This window comes from Struthio camelus, chromosome 23, assembly GCF_040807025.1.
Source record: "Struthio camelus isolate bStrCam1 chromosome 23, bStrCam1.hap1, whole genome shotgun sequence".
NCBI lineage: Eukaryota > Metazoa > Chordata > Aves > Struthioniformes > Struthionidae > Struthio > Struthio camelus.
Window position 1 is genome coordinate 10239748 of NC_090964.1, and position 12561 is coordinate 10252308.

The window sequence follows — 12561 nt, forward strand, 5'->3', positions numbered from 1 at the left end:
AAAATCTTAAGTGCACAGTTTAAATAGAAATTCAGTGTTTCTGGTTACTTAAGATAGAATGTCATGTTAAAATCACTGGTACATTGGAGTAGTAATATCATGTCCTTCTAATAAGAAGGATAAAAATAATTAAACACTGTTTCCACAATTTGTATTCTTATTAGAGGTATCACACCAATAGAGGGGATTTTTTTTAAGGATTTGACTCTATACATGTGTTGCACTGCTATATGAATGCATTTCCTTTTTATCTTTAAATTCTGGCAACTAAGCAGAAATCTAGCCTAAAGACTTACCTTGATCTGCAGCTTCTTCTTGCTTCAGATTGAATTATTAATCCTGATGTGTCAGTACAGCTCTGGGACAATGATTTACAGTTCCCCTTAGCTCCCTTATCATTAGCTGAACTGTGTTAATTTCCAGCTGAAACTGCTAACATAAGCTTTGATGCTTTAAAAAAAAAATCACAAACTAGAGACAGTAAGACTGGAACAGTGTGCCACATAGTCTAAATTTAGTGTAGTTATTCCTACTTCTTCCAGTAGGAATAAAGAATTAATGACAAAAACTTGCAACAAGAATGATCACTTGCAGAGGTGTACCATTTGCAAAATGGTTTTAATTAAGTTATGGCAGTGGTGTAATTTCTGGAATGAAGTAACAGTTGCTTTATTTCAGAGAGGTGGAAAATGGAATATGTCTCTTCTATATGTATAGACTTCTTATGCATGAGCATTCACCTCGGTTCTGTAGCCAAGCAGAATGTAGGAACAGCCTTTTCTAATGGCTTATACTTAAAATGACTCTGATTTTTTTTTTTTTTTTTTTCAAAATAACTTTGTTAGTGTAATACTAGGTCATGGAAAACTTCCCCCCCACCCCACCCCGAGTTCATGGGATTAAAGTTAAGGTTCAGATAATTGAAATGCTAGTGTGGGACTAAACATGTGAGTGGTTTTGTTTTTTGTAGAATATACATGAAAGTTACTGGAACCCTTGTTTTCATAGGTTAAATGTATGAAGAATCTTAATCCTTCAGGACAGATTCGATTTTGGCTGTACTGTATGCTTCAGGAAACTTCCCAAAGGGCCCAATATTCAATTATTTTTAACATCACTTGCTGTTTCTTTGGAAGCATAACTTCCAAGTTTTTGTACATGCTTTGTGGTCTAAATTTTAATGAAACAAATGCTAGTGTATGGAGTCTGCTGGTTTCCAGACTTCAGTGACCTATGGGAGATGAAAACTTCACTGGAGGTCACAGTTTATTCTTCCATTGCTGCATGGGGAGTAGCACAATAACTTCAGTTATGCATGAGTCTGAATTCTTTTTGTCCACTGACTGGTGAAGAGTTTTCTTATGTAAAGTAAGGGGATCTCTTTTGGACCATTTCCTGCTTCTCTCGGGGGTCTGAAACTACAGGAACAAGGATTCATGGAACCCCCCCCCCCAACAGTTTTGACAAGGGTTCAGTTTATCTCCAACAGCTACTGAAAATAATAGGGCTGCACTGTGAGTAGACTATTACTAGTTTTAATTTGCAGTCCACTAGGGTGACAGTGGGATCTGTGCAGGTGGTTATTTTTTTCTTCCCGTTAACCGTTCTGCTGATATCAAGGGCATTCTTACTTTCTGGTGCACAACCACAGCTTAGTTTGAAAATGAAGAATCAAGCAAGTAGTGAGATTATTAGACTTTGGTTTCTGCATGTGCTTTCTGTATGTTACATTACGGTTGGCACTTCTGATGTGCTCTAACATGGAGATTGCGGCACCTTTTTTAAATTTTTTTGCGCTCCGAGTGAGTTCACAGCAACATCTAGTACTGCTGCAGGGTGAAGCTTGCTGGTTAATTGGTTTTACAAAGCTGGTTTAATCTGTCCTGCTTTTGGACTGCTCTTTTAGAACAACAACTTTAGATGGCTTCATTTCAGAGTACTGACAGTTGCCAAGCTTCCTGGTACAGGAATATTATTTTCACTTTCTAACGTAATGGAGATAGTCACACTGCTACGGTCATTTCTTTGATGTGCTTCTTAATAGAATTGACAGACCTGTCTCCTTATGTTGAGATGGAGACTGTTTTTTTTTTTTTTTTTTTAAGCTCAGCTTTGGTTCTTGATCACTAATACAAGAGTAGTTCTGATTCAGTGGTAAAACGATGACAAGATCAGGTCCTATGTAATTTCCATAAAGGAGGGGGCATGGTGGTGGTTAGTTCAGTCTGTTGGAATGGAGTACCAGGAAAAGTCCCTCTGTCAGAAGTAGGACTTAAATCCTGTTGCTGCTGCTGGAATGGTTTTCTAAAGTCCAGGGAAGCTTTCATAGATTTGGGCTGGGAACCGTAAGGGAAGAGCAAGTGTCATGTGTCCTCTCATTGACCGTGCTCGGGGTGATGGGGAGATGTGTTTCAGGGTGCCCTGCAGCTGTGTGTTTGCACAAGCTGCCTCTTTGCTCTCCCTACAGCAGGCTCGACAGGTGCAAGTGGCAAGTGCTGCTTGGACTACAGATCCTTTTCAGGGAATTAATACAAGGTATGAAAAATATCTTGTGTGGGCACTTAGGGTAGAAAAGAAAAGAATAACTGTTCTCATTCTTTGCCAGATACACATGTAGAAAACAAAGATTGCTGTAAAGTGACACAAGAGTTGGGCTGCTTTTATTAAGTGTATCGAGTCTGGGTGTAAGAGAGAGTATTGGGAATTAAGTTTTTTAGTTTTGCGTGTCTTTTTTATGAGCCCAGTAGCTCGTGTTTGACTTATTTAACTAATTTGTTCTTATAGGTATTGTATTCTTCATAGCAATTTGGCATAAGTCAAGTTGAAAACAAAGCCATGCTGAAATGCATTTGAAATATGCTGATAGTTCTTAGTCACTGTTCTATTTTATACAGTTGCTGTTGTCTAATAGACAAAACACGTTTTGTAAGATGTTTTGTAGGATTTTCTTTAGAATTGACTAATATTGTTACATTTTTGGACTTTAGGATGAGTTGAGAATTAATTATTCGGTGATGATAAAGGCTGTTGTGAGCAAATAAAGTGACAGTTCAACTGTTTCTTCCCATACTGAATGTTTGTGTTAATGAACGCTAAATTGGTGGCAAGGAACCCAAGCAGGAATGTTTTCTCTAATGAGATGCTGTCTTGTTTGCTTTGTGTCTTACTACAAAATAAACTATAACTGTTTCAATAAATGCTAGCCAGAAAGGAGAAAGTAAAGTTTTGTTTACCTACTACCTCTGTACACAACTTTCTACCAAAGGCCTTACAAAATATCACTTAATGTTTGCAACTTAGTTTCAATATAATACATATTATTTACAAAATATTATAGCAAGTTTTGCAGGAATGTGCACATTTCTAAGGTATGTGCATAAGCTGTTTCACTTGTTACTGAATGTTCTTAGTGTTTATGCTCAATGTGTTATAGACAAATTGGAAGACAAATGAAGTGCCTCTTTTTGTGGGGACATATCTGCTGTGTTTTCTCTCCCAGCTGGCAGACTGTGGTGATGGGTGGTGTAGCAATCCTTAGTGGCATGCTTGAGATTGAGTGATTTCAGCTGTAATGATTTGTTACATAGCTTGTCTGTACAGGGTTGTGGTGGAGGTTCTGTTTTGCTTTAACATCTGTAAATGGTCTGAAATAATAATGAGTACTACTTGAAAAACTTCAGAAAAGGAATGGAGGATGGAAAAAGACAGTAAATAAGGTAGTATAGGCCAACTGGAAATAGCAAACAAATTCCAGGAAAAAAGCATTGGGAAAACTAGAAATATTCTTTGTTTGACCCGTGTCTTGGCATATAGAAATGTTCTTTACAGTGTTCTGGAATATGAAACTCCTGGACTACAATTTGTGCTTCAGTAGAAAGCTTTGAGCACGTCCCTGCCTTTCTTTCCATATCTGGAAAAAGGCTAACAGTTCTTGCTGTTAATCAAATAAGAAGATAATGTCAAAAATATTTAAAAGGTAGGTATTTTTTTGTTTTGTCTTTTTTTCCCCTTCCAAAGTTTGTTAAGCATGATTGAGGAAAAAGTTAATCCCTAGAATACAGTCTTCCCACAGTCTTAGGTGAAGCTAGGTCTTAGTTACCATTCCATAGCAGATACAATCTTCAAATAACCTTTGAAACCTTTTATTCAGTGAAGTAAACAGAACAAGTGGTGAATAGCTATAGACTAATGCATTTTATGACTGTATACTGCTGTTAAATCAGGGGATTAATAATATGGAGTCACTTTTGAGGATCTGTTTACTACTGTTTTCTTTCTTAAAACTTGCAGCCTTCTAGAGATGGAGGATACTGAAGTAGAATTCTTGCCCTGTCAGCATTTTGACAGTTCACAATGGACTAGTAGCACCTTTTGAGGACAGTGATATGGTGATGGACGAATTTGTCAGGAAAACCATTGTTCCTCTTGGCTTGTGGATTCTCTTTAACAGCATGGGAAAATACTTTAGTCCTGATTGTGGTCAGTCCATACAAATGGATTGAGACAAACTGCTTCTATACTGCTGTTCCAGATGTAAAGAAAATAGTGTGGATATAAGGGGAGTTGAGATGTGTGTATATGTGGAGGGAGAGAGAGGTGGAAGAAGAAAGAGAGAAACAGACTTAGAATTTGGAAAGCTTGAATAACCATTCTAGAAATAATGTTCTTAATGAAAGTAAATGGAAGTGTAATTCATGGTGAAGTGGGAAGTGAATTTAAGCATTTCAGAAGACCGCGTTTGTTGCCAAAGATACGTGATGAACATTTTGGGCATGGCCCTGGATTGACTCCTATTGATCACTGATAGTAATAAGTAAAAGAATGTAAATATAAAGATTTTTCAATGCATTTTCTTCTCATTTCAGGTCTGTTTCCTGATTTCATAATTGGCAAAGCTGAGATAGCTGACTATTGAAGGGTGCAAGGTGTGAATCTGTGCTCAGGCAGGTAGGCACACAAGAGAAAATTAAGTCTGCAAAGGTGGTAAAACTGACTTTCTTGGGATTTGGAATATACCTTCTTACATTACCTCTAATGTGGGTATACCATAAATTAAACTATGTCAGTTAAATTATTTTTTCATTGTTCATATTGCTGTACAAAGAAGTCTACATGTCATGTGTTACTTAAGCAGATTTTGAAGAAAAAAAATCAGCATTACATTTTGGAATCTTATAGTTTTTGTCTTTTCAAATAGCTGGTAAATGCAAATGTTAAATGGAACAGTTGGGGGAGATAATCTTGAATGACCACAAAGAACAAGTACCTACTTTTTTAACATGTTTTTTGGATTTAAAACCTGTTTGTGTTTGCTTGAAGGAGTGCTTCCCTGCCCCCCCCGCCCCCCCAAATATACCTTAACTGGCCAGATAATTGTCACACTGATCTAAACTGTTAAAGATTTCCATTTAGAAACGTTTTTTGTTTTGCTAAAGCTTCATATCTAAAAACTGATTTGAAACAGTGGCTATTAGAAAAGCAGAATAAAAGTTCTCATTAACTAAATGAATAGCATATTCTGAATATTTAATAATTCTGAAGTCTTAGTGGCTGATGGGAGTGTATAGCAGTGGTAAACTCTTGACAATGGAAAAATCACTGATTATTGGAAACTCCATAAGAAAATTTGGTTAGAATCAATCACATGGGAAATGCATGCTTGTTAAACTTCCGTTAAGGAGAAGAAAAAAATCCAGATCTACAAAAAGTTTTTTTTTTTTTTTTGTCAAAGGTATGCATGTTATTTCTATCAAGTGTTGACTGTCTTCTAAATTGAAAATAATAGATCAGCAGATACACTGAGTGGCTTGGCGCAGCACGGTTGTAACGAAAGCAGCATGGTTGTGCATTGAGATGGGTATTACTTGGTGAGAAAGGAGAATAAGATGCTTCACTTGTATGCTCGAAAGGTAGTGGGAAGACTGAATGTGAAGAGTACTGTCTGAACTAGAGTGGGGATTTTTTTGGTAGCAATTTCAGTGTAAAGAGAATTTCATTGCTGTGGAGCAAACTTAAGCTGTTTTTTGAGTTCTGTCAGAAGATTTAACTTGTAAAACATTAACTTCCCTGACCCTGTTTCATGACAAAAGTCTGTCTTCTGGACAAAGTCCATTTTATTGGCATAGTAGGAGCTTTCTCTCTTCCTTTTTTATCCCCCACTTTAAGCGGTATGGTGGATTGCAGTGAGAGGACTTAGAAATAGAGAAGGCAAAACTTAAGCCTGGAAACAATCCCCCGATTTTAGAAAACAGTGACTTTGACAGTGAGCCTTCCAGGCTGCTGGTTCTTCATGAACTTTATCTCAAAACCACCTCATTTGTTGGTAAGACTTATTTAAGAGCCACACTATGAACAGGGTCAGAGAATTGATGTGGCTTAAAAATATTTTTCTAAAAATATTTGTCACTTGTGTCATGACATTGATTCAGTTTATTGCGTAGCCCCTCAAGGCATTGTATTGGCACGATGGGAACTTTATACGCTGGCCTGGTTGCTAAAGTAGTATCTAGTCAAACAGTAATATCTGCAGTCTGAGGCATCTGTTAATTTTTGTTCCGTTTCTTAAGGAAGTAAAAATGGCTCTACACAGAAAAGTGTCCACAGAGGTTACTGTTAAACATCAAAGGGTTGACTTTGGCCTTTGTCTTCACTTGATAGATTAACTGAGTTGCCGGCAATTCATGGTGTAGGTCCTGTTTGGACGAGATACTTAGAAACCCGGCTTTTATATTGATATTCATATTGAATGTTTTCATTTGGTGATTGACTTCAGTGATTTCAGATCTGACTTGCAAAAAACACGACTAACTTTAAAATCTGTGTGGTATGAATGTATTTAGCAAACTAATTTGGAATATAAGTAGTGCTTGTTGAATTATGACGTATGTTATGTGGTGTAGTTTTAAGGCCAAAGAAGAGGCTGTGAAGCGTCTGTTTTCCAACAGTATAATAATACTTTACTAGAAATGTAAACTCCCCATGCTCAGGATCAGTTCTGATATTTTTAGACATTAGACTGTACTACTTGGGAAGATCTGCTGGACAGCTTATAACCAGGCCTTCAGAAGAGACAGACAGGAAAGAACAGTTTCAAGAAACACCTAGAAGTGGTTTCGGGAGCACGTATCCACCAGATATATGCAATCTCTGCTTTTTTTCTGCTGGGAGATGAGACCTGTCTTGCGGCAGGGAATAATCATGCCCCTTTAAAGGTAGAGGTGGAGTCAGTGTCATGAAAAGGCAATTTTGTAGCTGTAAGCAGGAAGGAGACTTGACCTCTGACTGGCAAGCTGCTAGTGAGGAGTCTCCATAGCATGGTGTAAATGCTCCTACTGAAGTCCCCTCTCACAGGACCAGACACGTTACCTTGTAATGCTTCACAAAGCAGCTTCCTGCTGTGAGCTGTGTGAGGCTGCGTACCTGTCTGTACTTTGCGGCACAGCATCGTGTTCAGTGGAGAAATTGAAATAGTAAGGAACTGTGAAAGCAACTTTGGCTGCTCACTTACATCTTTCAGTTTCATTTAGCGGTATCTCTTTAAAATCAGAATAATCTTTAGGAAGTTTTAGCCGAATAGATTCCTTCAGAACGTATTTTTGGTTGATCAGCTGAGCATGTTTTATCTCAGCAAGTAAATCATTAATTTTTAGAAGGATGCTGTAAATAAGTTTACAACTGCAGTGTTAACATAAGGGAACTGAAATGACTTCACTATTTAGTTTATTTAACCTTTTGAGTGCTGATAGAGCATAGAAACTTGGTTCCTATTCTAGTAGGAGTTACCTCACATGTTAGGAATTAATCAACCTTAAAAATATTGGCAAATATTAAAAATAACTTCTAAGGCATGAGAGCTTTTGGCACACATACCAAACTAATGTTTGGCTAGTAAGTGCTCTGGATCACAGTAAAATCCTGAAGATGCTTAAACAACTTGAAGCAAATAATACGTTTGCTAAGATCTGTTCTGGGGCCTTCTCAGGACTTTTTGACCCTGGTCATGAAAGAGGTACAACCTTAAAATCATGTTTCAGAACATATCATCTCTGTATTCTGAGAAGAGTTGAGTCCTCAAGCTAGCCCAAGGTTGAGATGAGTAGTTGTTTCTCCCCTACGTCTCAGTAGCTGCACTGCTAAACACTGCTGATTACTGTGGGTATTTAGGAGATGTCTCTAACAAAAATGGATTGTGCAGTAAACAGAAGATAATGTTGTTAAGACTCTTCCTTTGAACAGTAGTTAGCTCTTTGTGTAGTGCAACATAGCTGTAACTATGATACTTGAGATATAAGCCACTTTTACTGTGCTCTGTCGGATCAGCTCTAACCTTATTCTTGTTCTTGGAAAATGCTTTAATATTTCAAAAAGACCCAACAGAGAAGAGCCATAGTGAAAACCATAAGCTGTAATGCTACTTGTCTATTAAAATATTTTAACCACTGTAGATTTTAGCATGCATAAAGATAACTTACAAATGGCAATATGTTGAATTGTGGTTTGTTCTTGAGCTGCAGGATTGACTTTTATTAAAAAGCTATACTGAAATTACAAATTTTATTGGCTATTTTTGTAATCTCCTTGCAGAACGTAGCTTTTTTTTGGCTTTGTTATATCAAAGCTCCCCAGGATTTGGTTGGGAGTGGTTCTGTGGTTCTGAGATGCGATTTAGATCCACGTTCCTTTTATGATTATTATGAATCTTCCTACTGATCAATTGTTCCCGTTACCATTTGCTTCTTACGATTCTTTTCCATATTTTTGCTTTACTGTGCTAAACTTCTGATTGCTTTTGGCTAACGGATTTTGGAAATGTTGATGTTTCAACAGATGTATTTAGTTAAAAATTAAAAGAAAATATTTGTGAAATGTCCTTCCACACAGTCTTTCTCTGAAAAGTGGCCATCCATAGGAACATTTCTTCTTCTGCTTGTTGTGTTTTTTTTTTTTTTCCCACCCCTGGTGCTATTTAGTTTTTCCTAATAGAATAGGAAACTTTTTTTTCTTCCACGCTTTCTGGTATGGGCTATATTAAAATACTTAAGTTGTCTTGATATAGTATCTTTAGTATAGTGAAAAGGAAGAACTGGAGCATATAACATGATTTTTCTTAAAAATAAGAACTAACTTCCTGTCTCTGGAGAATATCAAATCTCATGAAGAATGACCCACTTTCCCAGCAATTGCTCCTGCAACTGACATTGTGCTCTTCCTGAAAGTGCCCTGACAGTAGTTGGAGTATTCAGTAGTGATGCACGTAATTTGGCGTCCGGGAGCAACTGGAAGTGCAAATCAGTCCATTGGAATTTGCTTAAAATGGATACATCAGCAGAGAGAAGTATTTGATCTGTTGTGTTTATATACCTAAATGTCTCTGTTTTTAAACAGTAAGTGTAAAAAGGATAGACCTGTAGCAATATAGTTTTTCTTTCAACACAGGTGACAGAATCAAAAAGAAGTTTGATAACAATCAATGCTCAGTTAGTATCTGCATGTGTATAGTTATTTTTCAACTAAGTGCTTCTTAGCTACTGATTTATGAACAGAGTAGATGTCAGTTTAGTTCAGTGAAGCCATTTAATTTCAGACTGTGTCTTAAGAACGCGTATTGCATATGGAAAGTGTATATTAAAAAGTTGCATCAGCTTGTGCAGTTAAGTTTTTTACCAAGTCTTCTGTAGTTCTTGTATGTATTTTGAGCTCAAGTAAGTTTATTTGAGAGAGGATATCTGATGTTTTGAGCTGAAGGGCTCATTACATGTTACAACTAAATAGGCACTAATAAAAAGCTAGTTCTTAATTAAAAACACATGTGGTGTTTATCCTGTAATACAGTTTCATTAACGCTGTTGCAGTGGTAGTGTATGCTTGATCGGAAGGGCCTAAATTCTAACTCTGGTTTAGCTACACTGCATAGCCTTTAGATGTATCCTAGAAAAGCCGAGACACATTTTAAAATCTTCTCTAGGCATGCCTCCTCTACCTTGAGCTGGGCTAACTTAGTGGAGGATGATTTTTGGAGCAGGTTTTGGAAAATGCAAGTTGGAGGCAAAAAACCATTGATTTGTGTTATAGGAAGACTTAGTGACTTGCTAATGACCCTTTTGAAAGGGTGAAGATAAGTCAGGAATCTTAAATAAGAGGGGAAAGAGTATAGCAGTGAGTTGCCTTTTCAGTGCACTGATTTAAAGTAAGGTCAGATTTCTCTGCAGTATTATTGACAGCCTTCATTTTGCTAACGTGAGCATTGCAATCTAAAGCTTCGTTTAAGGGTTGGTTCTAAAGGAGTAGTTTTCTTGCTTCAGATTGCAGACTGACAGGTCACGTAGAGAAACTGATCAAACGCAATCAAGTATGCATCAAAAATCTGTCAAATTCCGAAATGAAGCTTCGCAGAATTATAAGGATCCCTTCAGTTTTCTTGTTTGGTAACACTGGGAATATTTTCTGATGAGTCAAAACTATATTAAATTTTAATCTGGAAGCTGTGTATCTGGAATTTTCTCCATTTGTGGCATCATGCTTTATGCATTCTATGTGAAATTCCACAACATGAGAAACACTGCATAGAGATACGTTTTGAGTGATGAATCAGTAGGGTAAGGAATTCTCATTAACTTTAATTTTGCTATTGAGCATGTATAGATACAGGTAGAGCTGTGAATCTACCCTTAAACTGACTCTTTTTCTCTCTGCCTATGTCAATTAAATCTATGTAATATTTTACTAATGGGGAGGGGGCTGGAGAAAGTGTAATTCCTGGTAGAAATTTGTAAAGAATTTCTTGGTAGGGAGTTTAACTGTAAAGATTCATGAAAGAATGTTACTATGCCTGTATGTCATATAAATACAAACTGTGCCTGATGCTTCCTGGAAAGCCAATCTGTTGCTCCTCTCCAGTCTGTGCTCTTGTTCTGAAACTAGCAAAGATGGCTTTTTTGGCTTTTGACTTGCTTGGCAGCTGGATCAGTTTCTTGCCTTGAATCATCAGGGGAGGAGTAAGCAACTTCAGGATGAGATTGGATATGACTGATTTTATTCTCTCTCTCTCTCTCTCTCTCTTTTCTCCCCCCCCCCCCCCCCGAATGAAATACACATAGAACTTAATCCCTTTGCTTCATAATTTTCTTAACCTGATCTAACTGTGCTGCTGCTGCAAGTAGTATTCCTGTCCGGCCACAAATTTGTCTCTTCCTCTGTGTTGGCTCTGTAATGGTGAGGAGCTTTATGTGGTGAGGAGGTCGGTTTCGGTGCGTCATTCTGGCTGAAATATGAAGGGTGATTTTTTTGTGGTGTTAGTTTTCAGTCAGATTAATGAGCTGATATGACTCTACGCTTGTATGGTTGTATAATCCAAGTCAAGGGAAACGCGGGAGTTTCCCCCATTTCCATCAATGTGGCTTTAAATAGTCTAGATGTGGTTTTGGTCTGCTTAAAAAGTAACATGCTAAGAGGTATGCATCTGCTGAAACTGGTCCAAAATCATTGCTCATTTTTCATGCAAAAGTTGCCTTCTGTTACAATGATATGGTCATCTATTAGTCTTGTGCTTGTTATAATTTATGTGGAGGAAGAGAGAAGTTATTCAGATGATAGGGTGAAGTCAGTGGCCTCTTAAATGCTAAATTTCTTCTGATATTATGAATGAAACTTATGTATTGTTTAATGAGAGCAGTTCTCAGATTCATCACCTACCTCTGGAATTGCAAAGTTCAAGCCTTGGAACTGAAGGCTAATGTAGAATACTGAAGAATCCAAGCATAAACTAGCATAGCACTTGTTCCCTTTTTCAGCCCACTGCTGAAACCTCGAGTTTCTAGGAACGGTAATAGAAAGGAGACGGGGAGCTCCATCTGAGGACTGAGGGAACAGAGCTCCCTTTCTCCCTCTTAAGTCGGAGGCCAAAGCACTTTCCATTTAAGCTGAAGAACTGTGCTGAAGAACTATACTGAAACCAGCAGGGAACCAAAAGCTGGAGCACATTTTGCAGCATGATCAAATTTTAAGTTGTAAGGAATTTTGTTTATGGCTGGATACAGTGATTAAATAGGTCAACTATTACTATAGTTTTGGAGCACTGTAACTATGGGACAGAAATGGCGCTAGAGCTCTTCTGACCTGTCGCTGTGGTATGCTAGGTTTGTTTCTAGCCCTTTATGGAAAGGAGGTCGCAAAAGGAGGTCGTTTCTAATGTGCAGTGGAAAGTTTGTGAAGGACCCTGTCTGAAGCCTCAGAACTGTGTATTAGGCGTTTGACTTTTTTGGATGCTGACAAGTTGAAAGAGAGAGCAGTCTGAATTTCATCAAAACTTGCTGGGACCTTCAAATGTAAACACTATGAAACCCCACTTTTTTTGTTCTGAATGTTTTCCTTTCCCTTGAGGCAAGACATAGTGAAAATCCTTTAGAAGATCATGCTCACTGATATAAAACTTGTTCTTATATGGTAATAGTTGTTTCAATTATCTATCTATAATCTATGTGATCAGACTGTGTGTTTAAAATATTTTTAAAGGGGCTGTTTAACCTTTAGCTGGATACTTTCCTGAAAATGGCACAGGTAATT

The 12561-nt window shown here is 37.5% G+C and overlaps 1 protein-coding gene across 5 annotated transcripts in view; it reads left to right on the top strand.

The window, feature by feature from the left end:
- THRAP3 (thyroid hormone receptor associated protein 3) overlaps window positions 1-12561 on the top strand; it is a 36845-nt gene that overhangs the window by 6277 nt on the left and 18007 nt on the right. For all 5 annotated transcript variants that reach the window (XM_068917711.1, XM_068917713.1, XM_068917712.1 and 2 more), the window contains one exon: window positions 4866-4947. The gene's annotated coding sequence lies outside the window, so the exon portion shown is untranslated. The remainder of the gene's footprint in view (window positions 1-4865; window positions 4948-12561) is intronic.